This window comes from Rhinatrema bivittatum, chromosome 4 (genome assembly GCF_901001135.1).
Source record: "Rhinatrema bivittatum chromosome 4, aRhiBiv1.1, whole genome shotgun sequence".
Taxonomy (NCBI): domain Eukaryota; kingdom Metazoa; phylum Chordata; class Amphibia; order Gymnophiona; family Rhinatrematidae; genus Rhinatrema; species Rhinatrema bivittatum.
Window position 1 is genome coordinate 49479536 of NC_042618.1, and position 6664 is coordinate 49486199.

At 48.9% G+C, this 6664-nt stretch overlaps 2 long non-coding RNA genes across 3 annotated transcripts; both read right to left on the reverse strand.

Annotated features, from left to right (window-relative positions):
- Window positions 1-582: 582 nt before the first annotated feature.
- Window positions 583-1662, reverse strand: LOC115089301. Its single transcript, XR_003856053.1, has 3 exons — window positions 1543-1662; window positions 1077-1129; window positions 583-719 (listed from the first exon to the last, which is right to left on the reverse strand). It is a non-coding gene; the product is annotated as an uncharacterized LOC115089301 (long non-coding RNA).
- Window positions 1663-1807: 145 nt separating this feature from the next.
- LOC115089302 lies at window positions 1808-5822 on the reverse strand. 2 transcript variants are annotated; one of them, XR_003856055.1, is made up of 3 exons: window positions 5667-5822; window positions 3290-3342; window positions 1808-1944 (listed from the first exon to the last, which is right to left on the reverse strand). It is a non-coding gene; the product is annotated as an uncharacterized LOC115089302 (long non-coding RNA). The 2 variants fall into 2 exon arrangements; XR_003856054.1 differs by lacking the exon at window positions 5667-5822 and adding an exon at window positions 5213-5620.
- Between the last annotated feature and the right edge of the window lie 842 nt (window positions 5823-6664).

The window sequence follows — 6664 nt, forward strand, 5'->3', positions numbered from 1 at the left end:
GGTGCTGAGAGCAGGAAGTTAGCTAGACTTACCCAGGTACGGGTTCCCGCTGGATAGACCCAAAGACAGTGGAGTAAGTTTATCTATCTCACTTCAGGGCTGCTACCCAGCTAAACATAAGCCCCACACCCGGTCATCTCTTTTTATCCAGGTAAGTTAGCCATTCATTGGCCCACAATTTTAACACTTTGCGGTTTGTCCAGCTAAATTCCAAACTCAGCCAGACAAATCCGCTGACCAAGCACCTTTAAAAGTATTACAGGGCACGAAGCGATGTTTTCAAAGTCTCCTTACCGGTTTTTTTTCTTTGAAGCGCATGCACTGCAATCAGACCAAACACACATGGGATGTCAAGGAGAAGTAAGGGAAAGGAAAAGGGGAAAGGGGAAGCATAAACAAGACAGAGAAAGGGGAGGAAAAGTAGAGAACAGCAAAGGCAGGTGGGCAGAGAGGAAGGAGGAGGGAGATATAGAGAAGGGAGGCATGGGCTAGGGGAGAGGAGGGAGAGCAGGGAGAGCATTGGAAGGAGGGTGGGAGGAGTTGATACAATAACAGGAAGGAGCAAAGAAGAAAAAGATGGAAGGGGGGAACAGGAGATAAGGCCGGGAGATTGATGGGAGAGGGAGGAGGGGAGATGCAGAGGGGGAGGCATGGGGTAGAAGAGAGGAGAGAGAGCAGAGGGAGCAGTGGAAAGAGGGATGGGAGTAGCTGCACCGGTGCTGAAGTTTGCAGGACGAGCGGAACCGGAAAGAGAAAGAAAGGAGATATGTGAGCATTTCCTGATGTCCTACTTTCCATCTGAGGTACAGGCATTGATATTGGTTATCACAAAGTTAATTGTGCCCATTTCTGTATTCAAAGTAAGGGGTAAGTTTTCAGAAGAGCTGCTAAGTGACCACAAGAGTTGATTCCGTTTACTGGATAAATTTTCAACCACAGCTTGGCGGCTGGAAATATTCCCAAATTTAGCTTAGCCGGTTCAGCACTGAGAAGCCTCCTGAATACTTACCCTGAGCAGCTCCAGAGGATCTAACCTCACTGAAGGGCCTGTCCCTTAATCTAAAAAAAATACCCACCTCTACCCTGACTCCCAATCGCTCGGTCATTTTTGATGCAGGCTTGTCTTCGTCTGTTAAAGAAAGGTTCAAACTTTAAATTGTGTAAGGCTGAATGCACATCACCATTATATACAGGGAGGACAATAATGAAAGCCATTTCTGGGGGTAAAGCGCTCTTTTATCCACAGAAATAGGCTGTTTGATTACTGTCCATCCTCTACACATGTAAAGGTAGGAGCATAAAACAAGGCATATTTCTGGTTTGGAGTTCGGACAGGGGGAAAACTATATGCAGCCCAGCTAAACATAAGCCCCACACCCAGTCATCCCGTTTTATCCAGGTAAGTTAGCCATTCATTGGCCCACAATTTTAACACTTTGCGGTTTGTCCAGCTAAATTCCGAATTCAGCCGGCCAAATCCGCTGACCAAGGATCTTTAAAAGTATTATAGGGCACAAAGCGATGTTTGCAAAGTCTCCTTACCGTTTTTTTTTCTTCGAAGCGCATGCACTGCAATCAGACCAAATACACACGGGATGTCAAGGAGAAGTAAGGGAAAGGGGAAGCATAAACAAGACAGAGAAAGGGGAGGAAAAGTAGAGAACAGCAAAGGCAGGTGGGCAGAGAGGAAGGAGAAGGAAGATATAGAGAAGGGAGGCATGGGCTAGGGGAGAGGAGTGAGAGCAGAAGAGCATTGGAAGGAGGGTGGGAGGAGTCGATACAATAACAGGAAGGAGCAAAGGAGAAAAAGATGGAAGGGGAGAACAGGAGATAAGGCAGGGAGATTGATGGGAGAGGGTGGAGGGAAGATAGAGAGGGAGAGGCTTGGGGTAGGGGAGAGCAGAGGGAGCAGTGGAAAGAGGGGTGGGAATAGTTGCACCGGTGCTGAAGTTTGCAGGATGAGTAGAACCGGAAAGAGAAAGAAAGGAGATATGTAAGCATTTCCTGATGTCCTACTTTCCATCTGAGCTACAGGCATTGATCTTGGTTATTACAAACAGGCCAATACAGTAAGGTGCGGTAGAAAGAGGTGCATTAGTGCCGGGCACACCTGCGTTTGCCGCACGCACAGTTCGGATCACATACCGCTCGAGACTGTATTTAAATGGCAATCTTTGCGTGCCTTGAAGGCTTTATGCATAAGCAACTCGAAATCAGACGAAAAAGAAGAGTCTGAAGACAAATCTGTCTGATCCCCCTCAGGGACCTCTGGATTGGCAGCACAGCTGGGTCTCGCAGGTCTGTCCCCCTTAGGGACTCTGCGTTGTGGTGACAATCGCGGTTGAGGGTCGTCCTCCCCCCGTGCCGCTGGCGCCTTGGGGCGTTCCCACGGGAACGGGTCGGCACCTGAAGAATGTAAGTTCCCAAATGCTCCGGTCACTGTTTGGACCCTCACCAGGTCCCTGCCCGTGGCCGCAGAGACTCCCTTGCCTCTGGAGAGGCAATCGGAACACAAATTGTCCCAGGACAGTTGCGCCCGCGCTGTGCCGCAGGCCCTACAAGCGGCCCGATGTGGCATGCTGCAGCAAAAAACAGCCCCGAAAATCGCTCGGAAGGTGGCGAAAATGGCACGCAAGCACCCAAATGCGACCGGAAGGGAAGGAGAATGAAGCCCCGACAGAACACACAAAAAAAATTTTAACTTTTTTTTTTTTGATACTCGCCCAATAGTCTCCGGGTCCTGGACCTACTGGGGGGAGTGAGCCGGGCTCCCCGGTATCACCCCCAGTCACGAATTCACGCTGGCAGGAGGGCAAAGCACCCCACACCTCAGCGGCCTCGGAAACCAGGGGGGATGGTCCCCTCCGGACCTCACAACCCCCCGGGAGGCGGGAGACTGGAACCTGCAGGCAAACCACTGCGCTCCTATACCTTATTCTAACTTTATCCTTCTTTTTACCCAGCTAACAATACTATCTAGAACTGAAAAACTAGGCCTCAGCACAGACTGTAGGTTCTGCACCTCCTCCACCTGCTAGGAGACAGAGGAATACTGCCAGACTGTAGGTGGCACCAGCCTAGATAAGGCATAGGTTTGTTTGATAAACTTCTGTCTCCAACTGCTAGAGGGGGGGGCAAAACCCAGGAGTCTGGACTGATCCGGGTACGTACAGGGAATTTAGCTTAGCCAGTTCAGCACTGAGGAGCCTCCTGAAAACTTAGCCTGAGCAGTTCCAGAGGATCTAACCTCGCTGAAGGACCTGTCCCTTAATCTAAAAAAAATACCCACCTCTATCCTGACTCCCAATCGCTCGGTCATTTTTGATGCAGGCTTGTCTTCGTCTGTTAAAGAAAGGTTCAGACTTTAAAATGTGCAAGGCTGAATGCACATCACCATTATATACAGGGAGGACAATAATGAAAGCCATTTCTGGGGGTAAAGCGCTCTTTTATCCACAGAAATAGGCTGTTTGATTACTGTCCATCCTCTACACAAGTAAAAGTAGGAGCATAGAACAAGGCGTGGGCTTTTTCCCGTGTAGTTTTGTAAATATTTCTGGTTTGGAGTTCGGACAGGGGGAAAACTATATGCAGAGCTTTCCTTTAACACCGTGCCCTCACAAAAAGCAGGCAGGGATATTTTTGAGGGGGCAATAAACAAAGCAAATCTAGATGTGTACTTTTGCATTCCTTATCACCTCAGGTTAAAATTCAGATGGGATTGGCCAGACCTTGCATACTTTGATTATTTAGGTCAAGGCTGGGAAACATCCAGACCCAGATGAGACCCACAGCTCAGTCCCAGGCAGCCACTGCCAGAGCCCCAAACCAGAGGTTCATGGAGGGAGCTTTTGCTCCGTGTCTCTGACTCCCCCTCCCCCTCCCCCCATAATCAAATGTTCACGGCAGGAGCGAGCATGATCTGCTGCCACAGCTTGGGTTCATCTCCCCACCTTGTCCTTGAATGAAATATTCATAAGGACTGGAGAGTGGCACGAGAGCTCCTGCCTCATCCTTGGCTCCTTCTTGCAGCCTCCCACCCCAAGAAAAACTGAGAGAGGCAAGACTCGCTTTCAATTGCTTCCCCTCCCCCTTTATAATCCCACACAATGTTTGTTTTGGTTAAATAAAGGCCGCAGTTTATTATAACATGACCCGAGCCCCTAACACTTAATACACTATTCAACATATACACTCACCCCCCCTTTCATCCCCTTCTTAACAACTTGCTCCCCACCTCGACCCAGTGGTAGAGCTACACCCATAGAGTCCATTTCCTTACCCCGCCTCGCACCAGCGTGGGTAAGTACCCCGGCCTCTGAGCTTCGGCCCCCCTCTTGTTCATTGGCCACCTCATGTAGCAGCCCCACGCTACACGAGATACCTCCCCTTCCCCCCCCAATGCCTTTTAACAACACATAACAAAATCAACCATATTGGGCTGGGGTTACCCGCCACTGTGACAATCAATAAAGACAACACACATTGAATAACATCCAATGATTCTCCCGTAAGGGAGGGAGGAGGGAAATTATTCCAGCCTGCTCCCTCAGCCCTCTCGCACCCAACTGAGGCACGAAAGGGCTCTCTGCCCTAACTAACTATTACCCCAACCAATCCCAGCTCCTCAATTCAAAATACTTCCTTTTCATTGGCCCCTTAGCTTTACTTTCTCCCCCTCCCCTTTCCCTCCTAACTTATAATTTAATCCTATCCTACCGCTCGCTAACCCCCGTTATTATCTGCTAAGCAATACAAGATTGCTTAGCCTTCACTTAAATGTTCACAGGGAAAACAGAGCAAGAGCTGTGCTGCTTCTGGCTCTGTCCCTGCCACACAGAATGAAATATTCATGGCAGGAATGAAGAGCACACATCACATCTCTTCCTTTACCTCCCTGGAATAAAACATTCTTAGCAGAAGTAAAGCAAAAGCTGCTTCACCTGACACTCGGAGGTTAAACCCTTGCTCACTTGCTTGGACCTTGAAGATCCTAGCAAGCACTGCAGAGGCCTTGCCTGCTCCTGCACTTGTGCCTCTCTCCTGACAACCTCCCACCCACCAACTGGGTTTCCCAAGTACCCTACCACCTGCTCCTTCATGAGGGCTTTCTGAGGACATTGTGACTCCCTAAACCTGGGGTTTCACAGTATCCAGACAAATAAAGAAGGCACATCCAAAAAATACCAGAATCACTGAAAAACTCACTTACCTAGGATCCACAGTGCTAATAAACAGAGCTTGTTATGAAGAATGTATTACAAGCAGGGGAAGAAGAAAAGGAATTTCACAGTAACTCCAACTGGTTTTTAAGTGAATGTTTTTGCAGAGCTGAATGCTGCACCTGTCTCAGTCGGCTCTGAGGGTGCTGATAGGATCAGCTCAGACTGTACAACTGGCTGGGCTTCTTTAGCTTTACAAACTCTCCCTGTCTGTCCCTATTAACCCACAGCTCTATCTCTCCCTCAGGGACCCTCTAATGGTAATAAAAGGGAATTTTACATGGGAGGGAAATAATATTAACCACTAAAACTGTTTTGCTAAAAGGAGAAGTAAGGGAAAGGAAAAGGGGAAGCATAAACAAGACAGAGAAAGGGAATGAAAAGCAAAGAACAGCAAAGGCAGGTGGGCAGAGAGGAAAGAGAAGGAAGATATGGAGCGTTCACCCAGCAAGATAGGAACCAATCTCTTGAAGAGACAGCGTAGTCCAGGCAGAAGGTCTGTGGCAGATAGTGAAGAGACGAAGTGATGGTCACAGGAACATGGAGACGTTGCAGGCATGAAGACCCAAGAGACGCTGGAGGCATGAAGACACAGGAGACGCTGGAGGGACGATGACTCAGGAGACACTGGAGGCATGAAGACACAGGAGACGCTGGAGGCATGAAGACCCAAGAGACGCTGGAGGCATGAAGACACAGGAGACGCTGGAGGCATGAAGACCCAAGAGACGCTAGAGGCATGAAGACACAGGAGACGCTGGAGGCATGAAGACCCAAGAGACGCTGGAGGCATGAAGACACAGGAGACGCTGGAGGCATGAAGACCCAAGAGACGCTAGAGGCATGAAGACACAGGAGACGCTGGAGGCATGAAGACCCAAGAGACGCTGGAGGGACGATGACACAGGAGACACTGGAGGCACGACACCAAAGCACAGGGATCACAGCCTAGGAGCAACAGAGGACGTCTGTTGCAAAGAGCAAGAAAGAAAGGAGTTGCCTGGTTTCAAACCTCTACTATGGTGATGTCATAATCAGACATCATAATCCCGAGCTGGCTTAGCTCTCCAGCTGCAGCCCTTAAAGGGACCTAACACTTTGCTCTCTGGCTATAGTTTTCCCCCTGTCCGAACTCCAAACCAGAAATATGCCTTGTTATATGCTCCTACCTTTACTTGTGTAGAGGATGGACAGTAATCAAACAGCCTATTTCTGTGGATAAAAGAGCACTTTACCCCCAGAAATGGCTTTCATTATTGTCCTCCCTGTATATAATAGTGATGTGCATTCAGCCTTACACATTTTAAAGTCTGAAACTTTCTTTAACAGACGAAGACAAGCCTGCATCAAAAATGACCGAGCGATTGGGATTCAGGGTAGAGGTGGGTATTTTTTTAGATTAAGGGACAGGCCCTTCAGTGAGGTTAGATCTTCTGGAGGCT